Source organism: Epinephelus fuscoguttatus, linkage group LG1 (genome assembly GCF_011397635.1).
Source record: "Epinephelus fuscoguttatus linkage group LG1, E.fuscoguttatus.final_Chr_v1".
Taxonomy (NCBI): Eukaryota; Metazoa; Chordata; class Actinopteri; order Perciformes; family Serranidae; genus Epinephelus; species Epinephelus fuscoguttatus.
Window position 1 is genome coordinate 52,732,489 of NC_064752.1, and position 18,340 is coordinate 52,750,828.

The window sequence follows — 18,340 nt, forward strand, 5'->3', positions numbered from 1 at the left end:
TACCATACCAGAAGAGAAAATGAATTAATTTATTCATGCAGGTCTGTAGCTCACTGCAAAGTATGAGTCTGTTACACAAACACAGTCTCACAGTTACACACGTAATAACAGAACAGAAAATGATTTATTCATGAATATGACACTATTTGTTCAAAGATAGTGTCTGTGAATATTAATATTTTCCTCATTCAGTGATGCAGCAGGTCTAGCAAATAGGCTATTAGTAGTAGTAATCTGTCATGTAACAAATTCATGTAGCCTCGTTAACACAAAATAACTCTCACTCTTTAATCTTTATTTTATCACCAAAGTGGTAAATACCAGTGGGAAACACAGATTTTTTGACATTTAGGAAATGAGATGGGGTTCTACCCAAAGTCAAGCACCATAAAAATATCGTAAAAGTAACGAGTAACGTAAAAAGTTACTTTTCACAGAGGGTAACTAAGTAAAGTAAGGGATTACTTTTTTTAAGAAGTAACAAGTAACGAGCAAACACTACTACTACGTCATCAAATGCGCTGTCATCGCATTATTCATGATGTACAACGTGGATTGCCAGGAAATATCTGATCTGTCTGTTTAAATTACAGACCTATTGGCAGATATCTGATTCATATCCGATATATTTCCACATATGAAGGAGGCCTGAATCTGATCTGATAATATCCGATATCATGCGTTTTTTTCCTGTTTACACGTTCATGTTACAGATCCGATCTGTGCCACTTGAGTGGAAAAAATCAGAATTGGGTCACTTGAACCATGTAGTGTAAAGTAGGTTTAAGACTGTTTACCTGCACAGTTTTTCAAAAAGTGAGCATCCTTGGTTGTGAACACCCGAGCCTTTTGAAGATGTCACTTTCATACCTATCAACAATACTATCATTTGTTACCAATATACCTTACCTGTGTGTTTTTTGAGCATTCAACAACATTCCCAGTCTTTTTTTGCCCCTAGCCCAACTTTTTTTGGAACGTGTTGAAGGCATCAAATTCAGAATAAGTGTAAATTTTACAAAAAAATGATCAAGTTTATCAGTTTAAACATTGAATATCTTGTTTTTGGGCTGTACTTTTTCGGAATTGGGGTTTTACTATTGAGAAAATTACACATCCAAAAAAAGGAGGTGGGTGGACTCCAAACCAGATTTTGAACTTCTCTTTCAAGAACTTCAACAATAAGAGGCCTTTAAGATAAAAAGGCAAGTAGATGTTTTTGATAAATTCCACATTAAGCGATGAGGCAGTATTTTGATCATATTACTTTTTCATTGTTTGTCCTAATTTTTTAATTTTTTTTTTAATAAAACTGTTCAAAAATAAAATATAGAACAGTATAAAACATATAAAACAATGTCCTTACCCTGCAAATTAATTGTTTGCCCAGTTTTTTCTCCTTATATAAAATTGAACATCTAACCAAAATGTACTGGTATACATATGATGAAACAAATGTCAGTGATGGAAGTACAAAAATATTCAATATAAGTCAGGATGTCTCCATGACCTTCTTTGCTGGATATATTTGATATAAGATAAGATAAGATAAGATAAGATACACCTTTATTGATCCCATAATTGAGAAATTCCAGTGTTACAGCAGTCAAGGGGAAAGGCTCAAAGGACAAAATACTTTTCTGATATAATTTCGAATAACTGTCACAAACCCTGTGTTCTATTTAGTACGATTAACAGCTTCCTTAACGTCCCCCAATCCAGTAATCGGGAGGCTTCCACTCAAACTTGTGAAGCTTTTCTCCAATTCTTTGTGGGCAAGGTTGCTTCTATTAGAGCAGGTATCTCACCTCCTTCTTATGACCCATCTGTCACCGCCACTTGCTCTGCTACTTTCTGTCACTTTGAGCCTGTGTCACCTTCTGCTTTGAAGGAAATTGTTGCTCAAATGAAACCCTCAGTTTGATGTTGTCCCTCCCCGCCTCTTTAAAGAAGTCTGGGACTCTATTACAGTCGATGTTTCTAGCATTATAAACAGCAGTCTGTCGAGTGGTATTGTGCCAATGTGTCTTAAACAGGCTGTGGTGCAGCCTTTGATTAAAAAACCCAACCTGGATACCTTAGTTTTAAATAATTTTAAACTCCCTTTTATCTCAAAAATACTAGAAAAAGCTGTACTTGTACAACTACAGTGCTTTTTAAATACACATGACATTCTTGAAACTTTTCAATCCAGTTTTAAGCCTGTTCATAGCACCGAAACTGCACTTTTAAGAGTTTTTAATGATTTGTTTTTAGCCACTTACAGTGGGGACCATGCTATTCTTGTACTTTTAGACCTCACAGCAGCATTTGATACAGTGGACCATAAGATCCTCATTTCTCACCTAGAGCACTGTGTGGGTATTCGTGGTACTGCTTTAGAGAAGTTTTTTGGTAAACCTTGGGGATTATAAATCATCATGTGCCCCTCTCCCTTATGGAGTCCCCCAGGGGTTCATTCTAGGGCCAATCCTCTTTTCTCTATATCTGCTCCCTTTAGGTGCTATTATTAAAAAACATGGCATCTCATTCCATTTTCATGCCAGTGACAGTCAAATCTACATGCCCCTGAAAGCCAATGACCCTAACTGTATAGAGCCCTTGTCTGAATCTCTAAAGGACATTAAAGCTTGAATGGCTCTGAACTTTTTAAATTTTAATGACAGTAAAACTGAGGTCATAATGTTTGGACCCAGTGGTGCCTCCAAAGCCCCTCTTGACCTGGGCTCTCTTGCTCCTTATGTGATAAACTGTGACAAATCTCCGGGTTAAAATCAATAATGGTTTTAAAATGGATCAGCAGATTACTTCAGTTGTAAAATCCAGCTTCTTTCAGTTAAGGATTTTATCAAGGTTAAGCCTTTCCTTTCTTTTAATAATTTTGAGAGGGTTATTCATGCATTTGTCTCCACCTGACTTGATTATTGTTATGTCCTCTATGTTGATGTTTCCCAGGCCTCCCTCTCTCATCTCCAGTTAGTCCAGAATGCCGCTGCTCGACTATTAACTGGAGCACGCAGGCGAGAGCACATTTCCCCCGTATTGGAGTCCCTCCACTGGCCTCCTGTGTATTTTAGAATCCAGTTTAAGATTTTATTGTTTACTTTTAAGGCGTTGAATGGGCTGGTCCCATCCTACCTTTCCGTTCTTTTGCAAAAATGTGTTTCAGCACGGTCATTGAGATCGGCGGCCAGATCACTCTTGTTGTCCCAAGAACAAGGTTAGCGCAGAGGGGAGACAGAGCCTTTGTGATTGTGGCCCCCAAACTCTGGAATGAGCTGCTCCTCCAGGTTAGACTGGCAGATACCCTCCCTGTTTATAAATCTCGTTTAAAAACCCACCTGTTTTCGTCTTTTTGGCCCCTGTATGAGAGTTGGCAGCCTTTTGTAGTCTTACTTTGTGTTTCCTTTTCTTGTGTTTTATTTATTGACTTTTTGTATATTATATTTGATGTAAAGCACTTTGGTCAACGCTGTTGTTTTTAAATGTGCTATATAAATAAATTTGTATTGTATTGTATTATCTTCCTCAGCTGATCTCTCACCTGACAGGAAGTGAAGGACAAGCTGGAGCAGGGGGGCTGTGTGCTGGGGGGTGGAGGTGACGAGGTGGGGGAAGGGGTGGGGGGTGGTGAGATGTCTGGGGGAGGTGTCAAAGCAGTGTGCCAGGAGTGTAGGTGAGGGGAAAGGTGAAGGTGAGGATGAGGGAGGTTGCAGCCGTGGTGTCTGGGCCAGGGGAGCGGCAGACTGATTAAATCTATTGAAGAACAGATTCAGATCATTCACCCACTGCTGGTCACCTCTGGCCTGGGAGTCTGGTTGTTTGTGTCCTGAGATTTTTTTTCAGACCTCTCCAGACTCCGCTGACGTCACTCTGCTGCAGCTGTTCCTGCATCTTCTTTTTATATCCTTCCTTTCCCCGCCTGATGTTTCTCCATAGCTCCTTCTGCACGGCCTTCAGCTCCTCCTTATTTCCAGAGTTAAAAGCTCTCCGCTTCTCCTTCAGAACATTTATATCTGAAGTAATCCAGGGTTTTGTGTTGGAGAAGCAGGGTACAGCCCTGGTGGGTACAGTGCTTTCCACACAGAAGTTTATGTAGTCTGTAATACATGATGTCAGACTGTCAATTTCCTCCCCATGGGAATCACTGAGTACCTCTCACACAGTGGTCTCGAAGCAGTCCTTCAGGGTTCAGGGCTCATCAGACCACCTCTTCACAGTGCGGGTGGTTGCTGGCTCTCTCTGCACCACAGGTCTGTAGACAGGTCTGTAGACAGCTCTTCCCGGTGGGGGGGGGGGGGATGAGTGGTATGTCTCCTTGGTGTTGGCATAAAATAAGTCTCTGGTGTGGCAGGAAACATACTGAGTAAAGGTGGGCAGCGTGGTGGATGGACAGGTGTGGTTGAAGTCCCCAGAGATCAGAAGGAGGGCCTGAGGGTGCTGTATTTGCAGCCTACTTGTAACAGAGTGGAGAATGTCACAAGCAGACTCAGCCTTTGCAGATGGGGGGGACATACACTGCTACCATAATGACATGAGAAAACTCCCTGGGTAGATAATATGGTCTCATGCCAACAGCCAGCAACTCAATATCCCTGCAGCAATGCTGTTCCTTGATAGTGATGTGCCCAGAGTTACACCATCTATCATTCACAAACACAGCCAGCCCTCCTCCTTTCCTCTTACTGCTGTCTGCTGTCTGATGAGCTAGAATCCGTCCAGTGCGGCGATCGTGTCCGGTACTTCTGTGTACTCCCTCTGATGGCGAGTCAGCGCCGACAGCTTTTCCATCTTGTTGGGGAGCGATCTTACGTTCCCCATAACGACGGACGGGAGGACGGGTTTGTGCCATCTCCTCTGTTGTTGGCACTGCACTCCAGCGCGACATCCACGTCTCCTCCGCGGCTCGCTGGGAATATCTTGCCTCTCCTCGGGCCACACCACGGTGTGTTGTAGCGCTAACAGCTGGTCCCGGGTGTAAACAGTGGAGCCACGACTGGGTGCTGGGTCCCCGCACACGATCGTATCCATAGAAAAATAGGAGAAAGACCGCTATAAAGAGAGCAGTCTTTGTCTCTATAACAAAACAGAACATAAGTGCTAGCTAGCTCCAAATAAGAAAGTTAAATGAAAAAGAAATTGAGAGAAGCTCAGCAGCGAGCAGGAGGTGCTGTAACAGGCGTCCACACCGGGGGTGCCATCTTGTAACAAAAAAAAAAAAAGAGAGACCTCTTTAAACTTATTATGACAAAAGTTGTCCCCAAGTAGCCAAACTTTCAGCCTATCAATTTTATCATAAAGTGAAGCCCAATTGAGTTACAGCTTGTATGTGATTCCTCATGTGTTTATTTGAACATGTATTCTTGGAAACTTCTGCCATGAATATACCTCTATTAGATGTGTCAGTGATTGAATTTTTGATTGTGAACCTCTCAGAAGCGACAGCACCCCCCTTAGCAAAGTATCAAAAACTACTGTATATTTTCTGGACAAAATGGGTGGTAAGCTGAAGAGAGGAATGTCATTATCTCCCCCTCAGTATTAACGAGTCATCAACCAATATAATGCCACTGTCAACCCATTTCCCAAAATAAAGAGATTCATTTTTATACTGAATATTTTTGTTGTTCCAAATACAGAATTTAGTTGGTAAAAATTATGTTTGTATATCAATTTCCAAGCCAACAGAGCTTGTTTATGAAATCTGCCAACTTTGTCAGCCAGGAAACTGCATAGGGGCAGAGCAGGAAGTTTCGGGTGGGTAGCCTGGGGGGTGGGGCAAATGGGCAGAGCGAAACTGGAGGTGGGCCAGGAGGCCGACATTACAGGCAGAGCGAAACTGGAGGTTGGGAAGGGGCCGTCATGACAGGCATAGCAGATCTTGGGGGCAACGTGATGGTCGTGGCAGATCTTGGGGGCACCCAGGAGGCCAATGTGATGGGCGGAGCAGATCTGAGGAGTGGCCAGAAGGCCAACGTGATGGGTGTGGCAGATCTGGGGGGTGGTTTGGAGCCTGAAGTGACGGGTGAAGCAGATCTGGGGGGCGGCTGGGAGGCTGATCAGATGGTCTGTGTTGTAGATGGAACCTCTCTTTAACATAATTCAGGACTTGAGACTTTTGTAGCCCAGCGGGAACAGGAACTGGATTGTACTGCAGCTCAGCAGGAACAGGATTGCCATCTGCTGGGACCCCTCGACACCGGAAAACAAATGACGTCTGCCGGGACCCCCATGGCTGGAAAAGGTGCTGCACCTGCCAGGATCCCTGACTCTGGAGACTCTGGTTCACTGGTGACCTGGGACTGGAATTTGTGCTGGTTTATGGTGACCTAGGACTTGAGCTGGTGCTGGTGACCTGGAATTTGGCAACCGAAAGTCCAAAATAACGATGAACAAAAACCAAACCAAAAACCAACCGGGAAAAACAGGATGAACTTGAATGAATGAATGAACCACATCAAGAACACAGGGATGAGCACTGGAATAACGCAGGGATGAATGAAGAATGAACGCAGGATGAAAACAGTTGGAACACAGGCAAGAATGCAGGAACAACCACAGATGAACTGACAAAGAACAAAGGGAAACACACCAGTATGTATACACAGAAAACTAATCACAAGAACGAGACACAACTGGAGATGCAGGTAGCTTATCATTTTTAGCAGAAATTTAATTAGTATTATTAAAGAGCTTAGTACCTCCACACCTTTGTTTCTTTTTAAGTTGCATTGAATAAATTTTTTAAAATAATGGCATCTTTTCCTCCAGCTGAAATTTAATAAAATCTTGTCTATTTTTTACACATTGCTATAAGCATTACTATTGACAAGGACACACAGACAGACCTGGAAATACCCTCAGTTTAAGATAACAGAACTATGCCATTTAATGAGAGATCTCTCATCAACCACATATTAATTTTTTTGTTATTTGTTCAATTGTTGGGCTAAAGGTTAAATTACTGCTGCCATTCTTGTCAGTGTAAACACCCAAATACGTAATTGTGTTCTTCACAAGGATACCATTCACTTCTAATAGATCACATTACTTGAGTAGTAAAAGAATAGATTTGTTCAACTTCCTCCCAGACCTGACACAGCAGAAAATTCCACAATGCATTTAATTGATTAATTCACCTTGTGCTTATTAGCTAGAAATATTGTCATATCATCTGCCAGTTTCTACCTAAGATCACTATAACTTGGAATCGTTTTTTTTTTTTTAAATATGTATGGCCATAATTTAATAAAAGGGGCCAAGTGGACAACTTTGCTTTCTCCATGACATCTATCAAATCTAGTAGTCGGTCACTGTGTTTGGGCAGATTTCAAAATTTGGTCCCTGAATTCAAAACATTTCATAACTTTAAACACAAACTGGTGCAATTGCATCAAAAGCTTTATAAAAATCAACAAATAAAATGAAGCTTTGGCCCAGTATATATTCATTGTAATCGGTCATATCCAGTATTAATCATATGTTATGTTGGTCTTCATCAGTGATATCATCAAACCCTAATTTAAATTTTTATCAAGGACTAATACAACTAGATTGGCATTGTTATTTAATATACCAATTGGTCTCCAATACCCAATACTTAATTTATCTATTTTTGGGTTTAGGGATCAATTTAATAAGACCTTGCTGAAGCTTTGGTGGCAATACTCCTCTTTCTATTGCTTATTCAAATATAGCTACTAAGAACAGGGATACTGATTTGATTAAGGCTTTGAAGAATTCACTTATCAGCCCATCATTCCTAGGAGATTTATTATCTTTGATAAACTCAGTACAATGTTGAACCTCTTCTTAATCATCTTAATTTGCTGGTCTGTTATTTTCTAATTATTTCAGATTCTTTTTCTTTGATTTCTTTAGCAATGTGTTCTCCAAATGATAAGGTTGTAGTTTAGATTTCAATAATTCCTAATGTTCTCCAAAATCATTTAGTAAATTTGCTTTTCTCCAATGTTAATTATTATTTGGGATCTATTTTTCATTCATTCATTCATTCATTCATTCATCTTCTAACCGCTTTATCCTCTTGAGGGTCGCGGGGGGGCTGGAGCCTATCCCAGCTGACATCGGGCGAGAGGCAGGGTACACCCTGGACAGGTCGCCAGACTATCGCAGGGCTGACACATAGAGACAGACAACCATTCACGCTCACATTCACACCTATGGACAATTTAGAGTTATCAATTAACCTAGTCCCCAATCTGCATGTCTTTGGACTGTGGGAGGAAGCCGGAGCGCCCGGAGAGAACCCACGCTGACACGGGGAGAACATGCAAACTCCGCACAGAAGGGCTCCCACGCCCGGGATCGAACTGGCAACCCTCTTGCTGTGAGGCGAGAGTGCTAACCACCACACCACCATGCCGCCCGGATTTATTTTTAAATGCATTATTTTGTAACAATGTTTTGTTTAATTTATAGTTATCTCTAGTTGCAGTTATGCCTAATTAGTCCCATATTTACTTTTTTTGCAACACCCTTATGGTAAGTAAAAATTGTGGGTTTTATTGTCACTGTATCCAACTTATCTTCTGCATATGAGGACATCAACCAGTCTATGCGGGATTGTTGAGCTCTGTCCAAGGATATCATTTTTGGTTTAGGTGTCTATTGCTCCATATATCAATTAAGGTCCATCCCACAACATATATTCCCTAGTTTACGTATTTACTTTATCCTCTATCCATGCTTTCATCCATCACTGTATCAAAGTCTCCTCCCCATAAAACTTTGTCTGTAGAAAACTTTTATAACAGCTGATTATATTTGCTCTCTATTGGTAAAAACAAAGTTACATTGTTTTGTTTATTGCAGCCATATATGTTTATAATAACAAACCATTAGAAGAGAATTATCCATCGACGATTGGGTAATTGATAATGTGACACTTATATTTCCCCTGTAGCACAGCGACCCCTGCTTACCTGTTACTACTAAAGGAAAACTACACATCTTTTCTCCACTGACTCTATAATGACGCATCTGTTTGTGAAGTATGTGATTCTTCTGGATATATAAAAATCTGCACCTTTGTTTTGACAATATACAAATAATTCTAATAATTGATCTAATAACCCTGGCATCAACATATAGAATAGATATTGACATTAAAAAGTTTTTAACGCTGGTTAATTCTTGGCAATACTACACTAATAATGAACATTGATTGCCTTGTCAATATATCGTGTGCTCCTTAAAATCAAAGCTTAACTAGCGTAATCCAGCCTATTTAGGGGCATAATAAGGTATTTATCTCTCAACTCTGTTTACTTGTAGTATTGTTTTCTGTCTATTATAATTTATTTCCTTTTTTCAAATGCCTTATTCACAATAACGTAAGCCTTGTCTCCTTGCAGCCTCCACAGCTGACCATAGATGACAATGGGTGTCTCTGTCAACTGAAGTGAGGTACTCTTTGAAGTGGAGGCAGTTGTTCTTCTGGTAGTTGTTTTTCTTGGATCCCCTCCTTAACATATCTCTAGCTGTCGTGGACACAAACCTGATGATTACTGGTTGCATTAACTGGTTGGAACCTCCATCTTTAAACTTGCTGATTCTGTTGCAGTAACGACCTACTTCGACAGATATGATGCAGACATCCTGGACTTGTGATTTAATGTTTTCTTTTTTCTCAGGAAAGAGGTATCTGAGGGGCGGCACGGTGGTGTGGTGGTTAACACTGTCGCCTCACAGCAAGAGGGTTGACGGTTCGATCCCGGGTGTGGGAGCCCTTCTGTGCGGAGTTTGCATGTTCTCCCCAGCGTGGATTCTCTCCGGGCACTCCAGCTTCCTCCCACAGTCCAAAGACATGCACACTGGGGACTAGGTTAATTGATAACTCTAAATTGTCCGTAGGTGTGAAGGTGAGTGTGAATGGTTGGTTGTCTCTATGTGTCAGTCCTGCGATAGTCTGGCGGCCTGTCCAGGGTGTACCCTGCCTCTCGCCCGATGTCAGCTGGGATAGGCTCCAGCCCCCCCGCGACCCCCAAGAGGATGAAGCGGTTAGAAGATGAAGTATCTGAAGATGAAGTATCTGAAGATTATGTCCTTGCTGTAATGATCCACCTCACTGACTTTTAGTTCTATCTCAGAGACTTTTTTCTGAAGCTGCTCGCATTTGTCTTTAAGAGCAACATTCTGCTTTTTTAAGTCTATGACCTCTTTGTGGCAGTAGTTCAGTGACCTTTTTAGACCTCCTATGTAATGATGATAATAATAATAACAATAATAATAATAATAATAATGTTTATAGGTGCCTTTCAGAGCACTCAAGGACACCTTACAAGACACAGTTGAAAAGAAAACAAGCAAAAAATCAAGCAGCAGAGTATCAATAGATCATAAAATCAAACTATTCAGTAATTTACAATTTTATAAATATTTTTAAAAAATTATAAATATTAGGCATAAAATCATCAACATAAATTCAACGTCAGTGCAGGTCACCACTAAATCAGACTAAATATGCCACCTTGAAAAGGTATGTTTTTAGATGGGATTTGAAAGTGGAAAGGGAGTCAATATTGTGAATGTCATGGGGGAGAGAGTTCCAAAGGCAGGGGGCAGAACGGCTAAAGGCTCTAAAACCCATGGTAGTCAAGCGGGCAGATGGTGATGTGAGTTGGATTGCAGAAGAGGATCTAAGAGTATGGCAGGGTGTGTAGACATGAAGAACTTCAGAAAGGTACAAAGGGGCTTGATTATGAAGGGCCTTAAAGGTGAGAAGTAGAATCTTGAAATCGATGTGATATTTAACAGGAAGCCAGTGAAGCTGCTGGAGAACAGGAGTTCTATGATCAATAGAGGGGGTTCTAGTAATGATACGGGCAGCTGAATTCTTGACCAATTCAAGTTTATGAAGACACTTGAGAGGGAGACCAAAGAGGACAGAACTGCAATTATCAATATGGACTGTAACAAAAGAATGAATGAGGATAGCAGTGCTCTGAAGTGTAAGTGACAGGCGAAGACAATTAATATTACGTAGATGAAAGCATGCAGACCAAGTTACATTATGGATTTGGGCCTCAAAGAACAATGCACTATCCAGGATGACACCTAGACTCTTAACCTGAAGGAACGGACAGACTTTGGAGTTGTCAATGGTTCGAGACAAACTATGTGGTTTAGCCGTAGCTTTAGTACCCACAGGGAGAACCTTAGTTTTATCACTATTAAGAGGAACTGAATATCAAATTTTCTGAGGATATGCCCAGGAGGTAGAGGGCAGATAATAAATAAAAGGGGACCTACAACAGAGGCCTGAGGAACACCACTAGTAACTGGAGAAGTGTTGAATCTGAAATTTCTAAGGGTTTAACAAAGTGAGTGTGGCCACTGAGATATGATTCAAACCAGTTGAGCGTAGCGCCAGTGATACCAATGATAGCTAGTTTCTCTAGATGGATCAAGGAGAATGAGAATAATAAAAGCCAGGCTGTATCAGTACTGTAAAAGGAGCTAAAACCAGACTTAAATTGTTCAAAAAGATTGTTGCGTGTAAGGTGAATATGGACCTAAGCTGCAGCTGTTTTTAGAGTGGAAAAGGTCATTTGAAATTGGTCAGAAATTGTTCTGGTTGTAAGGATCTGCACCAGGTTGCTTAAGTATTGGAGTTACAGCAGCACTTTTGAAAGATATGAGCACAAGACCAGAGGAGAGGGAGGGAGGACGAACTTTAATTGGGTGAGCTGAAAGGGGGTCTAACAGGCAGGTAGATGATTTGGATTCATGAATCACACCAGATATTTCAGCAACAGTTGGGAGTTTTAGACTGGATAGGGGAGACAACCGGGTAACACAGAAAAGGAAATCAGTGAACTGTATGTTGCATTGTTAGATGAGGTCAATTGCTGGTGAATATTTTAAGTTTTGGACAATTAGTCCTCTCTGTTAAAGGAGCAAAACAATGCAACTATCAACCAACTGAATTGAAAATGCCACCCAATTTTAATGTTTTTAATAGAGATGTATAAACATGGTTAAAGAGAAAAAACAGTACGGAGTGACTATTTGCACCCCAGTATAAATAGCCTTTGCCTTTCAGCAGGGCTATTTTCACCCCTGTATGACGTGTGACAACAAACTTTGTGCGTAAACCATTTCCCTCAGTGGAAACAAAGCTTTTATTTTCCCTTATTTCACAGATAAGAAACAATAAATTGTGAAGACAGTAAAGCCCCCACTAAAATTGCATTTTAAGTCTTGTGTGTTATTTATCCTTCGGGAATTTATACTTCGGGATTTATCCAAGTTTCATATGAAAAGAGGAAATCTCCGCTCATCGCTTGGCTGATTTATACAATGTGAAATGCCTTAGGCTTGTGCTAATAACATTAGCATTTTGTATTTGTTGTATCTGTTAGTTTGACAGTTGTTTTGTCTGTGAATCTTGTGAGTTGCAGTGGAGCAAAACTGTGTGCTGTTACCTTTGTTAAATGTTGCTGTTGTTCCTGGCTTTATATGAGAAGAGGGAAAGATCACTGGCTGCTAGGCTAATCTATACAATGTAAAATGCCATAGGTCTGTGCTAATAACGTTAGCATGTTGTATTTGTGGGGAAAATGTGTCCAGATTAACACAAGTGTTTGTCAGTGAATGCTGCGAGTTATAGTGAAGCTGATTTGTGTGCTTGTATTTGAAATCATCTCTATTAAGACATGTTTAATGTGTGTTTTGGGTGTGTTTTAAATCAACTAAACTATACAGAGCTTCACAGAAACCTCTGCCACCGTCAAGTTTTTTGGAGGTGTAACTGCAGAGTAACACAGACACACCACCGCAGAAGTAAAAATTCTCACAGCGATGTGAGCGACGTGCATAGGGTCTACACACAACCATAAATCTGCTTAAAGAAAAGACACTTCGCAAGGTTGCATTGTAATGGTAGGATAGTTAGCTATGTAGCTAACCTAGGTCCTGAGGGTTCAGATTGAGAAGATAATAGTTTAGCTGTACAAAATGAGGGTACAAATATTTGCACCAAAGTGGGTATAAACAGCACACACACTATAATCCAGGGCACGAATAGCATCCACTTCTAATTGTACAGGGGTGCATATAGCATACATTGCTATATACAGTACAGGCCAAAAGTTTGGACACACCTTCTCATTCAATGCGTTTTCTTTATTTTCATGACTATTTACATTGTAGATTCTCACTGAAGGCATCAAAACTATGAATGAACACATGTGGAGTTATGTACTTAACAAAAAAGGTGAAATAACTGAAAACATGTTTTATATTCTAGTTTCTTCAAAATAGCCACCCTTTGCTCTGATTACTGCTTTGCACACTCTTGGCATTCTCTCCATGAGCTTCAAGAGGTAGTCACCTGAAATGGTTTTCCAACAGTCTTGAAGGAGTTCCCAGAGGTGTTTAGCACTTGTTGGCCCCTTTGCCTTCACTCTGCGGTCCAGCTCACCCCAAACCATCTCGATTCAGGTCCGTGACTGTGGAGGCCAGGTCATCTGCCACAGCACTCCATCACTCTCCTTCTTGGTCAAATAGCCCTTACACAGCCTGGAGGTGTGTTTGGGGTCATTGTCCTGTTGAAAATAAATGATCATTCAACTAAACGCAAACCGGATGGGATGGCATGTCGCTGCAGGATGCTGTGGTAGCCATGCTGGTTCAGTGTGCCTTCAATTTTGAATAAATCCCCAACAGTGTCACCAGCAAAACACCCCACACCATCACACCTCCTCCTCCATGCTTCACAGTGGGAACCAGGCATGTGGAATCCATCCGCTCACCTTTTCATGCCTCACAAAGACACGGCGTGTTGGAACCAAAGATCTCAAATTTGGACTCATCAGACCAAAGCACAGATTTCCACTGGTCTAATGTCCATTCCTTGTGTTTCTTGGCCCAAACAAATCTCTTCTGCTTGTTGCCTCTCCTTAGCAGTGGTTTCCTAGCAGCTATTTGACAATGAAGGCCTGATTCGCGCAGTCTCCTCTTAACAGTTGTTCTAGAGATGGGTCTGCTGCTAGAACTCTGTGTGGCATTCATCTGGTCTCTGATCTGAGCTGCTGTTAACTTGCGATTTCTGAGGCTGGTGACTCGGATGGACTTATCCTCAGAAGCAGAGGTGACTCTTGGTCTTCCTTTCCTGGGTCGGTCCTCATGTGTGCCAGTTTCGTTGTAGCGCTTGATGGTTTTTGCGACTTCACTTGGGGACACATTTAATGTTTTTGCAATTTTCCGGACTGACTGACCTTCATTTCTTAAAGTAATGATGGCCACTCGTTTTTCTTTAGTTAGCTGATTGGTTCTTGCCATAATATGAATTTTAACAGTTGTCCAATAGGGCTGTCGGCTGTGTATTAACCTGACTTCTGCACAACACAACTGATGGTCCCAACCCCATTGATAAAGCAAGAAATTCCACTAATTAATCCTGATAAGGCACACCTGTGAAGTGGAAACCATTTCAGGTGACTACCTCTTGAAGCTCATGGAGAGAATGCCAAGAGTGTGCAAAGCAGTAATCAGAGCAAAGGGTGGCTATTTTGAAGAAACTAGAATATAAAACATGTTTTCAGTTATTTCACCTTTTTTTGTTAAGTACATAACTCCACATGTGTTCATTCATAGTTTTGATGCCTTCAGTGAGAATCTACAATGTAAATAGTCATGAAAATAAAGAAAACGCATTGAATGAGAAGGTGTGTCCAAACTTTTGGCCTGTACTGTACATCAGGGTACAAATAGCATCCGCTTCTAATTGTGCCCGGGTACAAATAGCAGTATGTTGATATTTGCACCAGGGTGAAAATAGCCCTTACCAAAACATTATTCTCAAGATTCAAGATTCAAGAGGTTTATTATCATGTACACAGCAAACGTAAAGGTGGTTATAGGCAATGGAATTCTTACTTTGCGAGTTGCCCTGACACCACAAAAAACACACTGACAAAACTAAAATAAATAAGAATAAATAATTAAAAAAAAAAAGAAAATATTATGTACAGTTAGATTTGTTGTGCAAATATTGTAGTGCAAATAATATCAAATATTGTCACATTGTCCAGTATGTATATGTACAGAGAGAGACGGATAATCACCGGTTTAGTAGTCTGATGGCTTGAGGATAGAAACTGTTTTTTAGTCTGGTTGTCCTTGCTTACGCTCTTCTGTTGCATCTGCCAGACTGCAGGAGTGTTAACAGTGCTGTGGGTGGGCGTGGTCCTTAATGATATTGAGTGCCCTTTTTGTGACCTGGATGTCGTAAATGTTCTATAATTTGGGGACGGGTGCTCCACAGACAAATTATTCCGTTTTAATGACACACTCGAGAGCCTTTTTGTCCTGAACACTGCAGTTCCCATACCACACTGTGATGGAGTTTGTCAGGATGCTCTACACTGTGCATCTGTAAAAGTTGCTGAGGAGTTTGGCAGATAGTCTAAATTTCCTCACCTTCCTCAAGAAGAAGAGTCTCTGTTGAGCGTTCTTGACGATCTGCTGTGTATTGTGAGTCCAGGTGAGATGGTCTCTGATGTGGGTGCCAAGGAGTTTGAAGGTTTTCACCCTGTCCACCTGTGTCCTGTTGATGTGTAGTGGGGCGTGTTGGTCTCTTCCTCTCTTCCTTGGGTCAATAATCATCTCCTTAGTCTTCTTAGTAATATAAACGCAACACTTTTGTTTTTGCTCCCATTTTTCATGAGCTGAACTCAAAGATCTAAAACATTTTCTATACACACAGAAGACCATTTCCCCTCAAATATTGTTCACAAATCTGTCTAAATCTGTGTTAGTGAGCACTTCTCCTTTGCTGAGATAATCCATCCCACCTCACAGGTGTGGCATATCAAGATCCTGATTAGACAGCATGAATATTGCACAGGTGTGCCTTAGTCTGGCCACAATAAAAGGCCATTCTGAAATGTGCAGTTTTGCTTTATTGGAGGGGTCTGGGGGGCCAGAAAACCAGTCAGTATCTGGTGTGACCACTATTTGCCTCACACAGTGTAACACATCTCCTTCACATAGAGTTGATCAGGTTGTTGATTGTGGCCTGTGGAATGTTGGAATGTAGAAAGTTGCTGGATATTGGCAGGAACTGGAACACGCTGTCGTATACGCCGATCCAGAGCATCCCAAACATGCTCAGTGGGTGACATGTCCGGTGAGTATGCTGGCCATGCAAGAACAGGGATGTTTTCAGCTTCCAGGAATTGTGTACAGATCCTTGCAGCATGTGGCCGTGCATTATCATGCTGCAACATGAGGTGATGGTCGTGGATGAATGGCACAACAATGGGCCTCAGGATCTCATCACGGTATCTCTGTGCATTCAAAATGCCATCAATAAAATGCACCTGTGTTCGCTGTCCATAACATACGCCTGCCCATATCATAACCCCACCGCCACCATGGGCCACTCGATCCACAATGTTGACATCAGTAAACCGCTCACCCACACGACGCCACACACGCTGTCTGCAATCTGCCCTGAACAGTGAAAACCGGGATTCATCCGTGAAGAGAATACCTCTCCAACATGCCAGACGCCATCGAATGTGAGCATTTGCCCACTCAAGCCGGTTATGACGACGAACTGCAGTCAGGTCGAGACCCCGATGAGGATGACGAGCATGCAGATGAGCTTCCCTGAGACGGTTTCTGACAGTTTGTGCAGAAATTCTTTGGTTATGCAAACTGATTGTTGCAGCAACTGTCTGGGTGGCTGGTCTCAGACGATCTTGGAGGTGAAAATGCTGGATGTGGAGGTCCTGGGCTGGTGTGGTTACACGTGGTGTGCGGTTGTGAGGCCGGTTGGATGTACTGCCAAATTGTCTGAAACGCCTTTGGAGACGGCTTATGGTAGAGAAATGAACATTCAATTCACGGGCAACAGCTCTGGTGGACATTCCTGCAGTCAGCATGCCAATTGCACACTCCCTCAAAACTTGCGACATCTGTGGCATTGTGCTGTGTGATAAAACTGAACATTTCAGAGTGGCCTTTTATTGTGGCCAGCCTAAGGCACACCTGTGCAATAATCATGCTGTCTAATCAGCATCTTTATAGGTCACACCTGTGAGGTGGGATGGATTATCTCGGCAAAGGAGAAGTGCTCACTAACACAGATTTAGACAGATTTGTGAACAGTATTTGAGGGGAAATGGTCTTTTGTGTGTATAGAAAATGTTTTAGATATTTGAGTTCAGCTCATGAAAAATGGGAGCAAAAACAAAAGTGTTGCATTTATATTTTTGTTTAGTGTATAATATATATATATATATATATATATATATATATATATATATATATATATATATATATATATATTATACACTAAACAAAAATATAAATGCAACATATATATATATATATATATATATATATAGCCCAGTAGATTTTGAGATACTGCATAGAGGTGCAGCCACAGTTAATGGAAATGTTGTGGTGGGCATGGACTTTTGGCTTTTATTTTATGAACATTTCCGGAGTCTACTTCCTGTGTGGGTTGTATGCTGCTGTGTTTACCTGTCTCCAGAGGCTTCTCCCCTCCCCTGCCCTGCACTGAGGCTGAGTGCGCACACCTGAGAGTCATCTGCAGTCAACGGGCTTTAAGACTGCCACCGACTCTAGCCTCAGCGTCAGAGTATTTGCGACTGCACGCAGTGGTATCTCGGCTCCTCTGATCCTCCAGTGATTTGAGTAATCTTACAAGTTTGATTGTGTTTTTTGCTCTTCGAGTGTTTAACTCTCGTTCTCCTACCTCTTTTTTCCAGTGTCTCCCTCCATGCCTCACAGCTGCCCACAGCCCAGCACTCTCACCTGGTTTTCTCACTTTGCACCTGGACTCCGGATCTCCTTTGTTCTCTGCATTATTCTGGCACAATAAAACTGTTAAACCTTTTCCCTCAGTCTGTCTGCATTTTGGGTCCATAACCTTGCTGCCACCACAAATGTGCCCAATAGATTTTGAGATATGTTGAGGCCTTGGAGTGTTTAACAAAAAGAAGGGTGGCTCTCTCAAGAGCCAATAACATCATTAAGGACAATACACATCCCAGCCACCACCTTTTCAAACTGTTACCCTCTAATGTCCATTCCTTGTGTTTCTTGGCCCACTACAAACATAGTTTAATATATTCAGTCTTCTTGTTGCCTCCTTAGCAGTGGTTTCTCATTAGCTATTTTACCATGAAGGCCTGATTTTAGCTGATTGGTTCTTGCCATAATATGAATTTTAACAGTTGTCCAATAGGGCTGTCTGTGTATTAACCTGACTTCTGCACAAACAACTGATGGTCCCAACCCCATTGATAAAGCAAGAAATTCCACTAATTAAACCCTGATA

The 18,340-nt window shown here is 41.5% G+C and overlaps 1 long non-coding RNA gene across 1 annotated transcript in view; it reads left to right on the forward strand.

Annotated features, from left to right (window-relative positions):
* LOC125886128 (uncharacterized) overlaps positions 1-18,075 on the forward strand; it is a 48,958-nt gene extending 30,883 nt beyond the window's left edge. Inside the window, exon 3 of the long non-coding RNA XR_007448984.1 lies at positions 17,769-18,075. This is a non-coding gene — a long non-coding RNA (uncharacterized LOC125886128). The remainder of the gene's footprint in view (positions 1-17,768) is intronic.
* Positions 18,076-18,340: the final 265 nt, after the last annotated feature.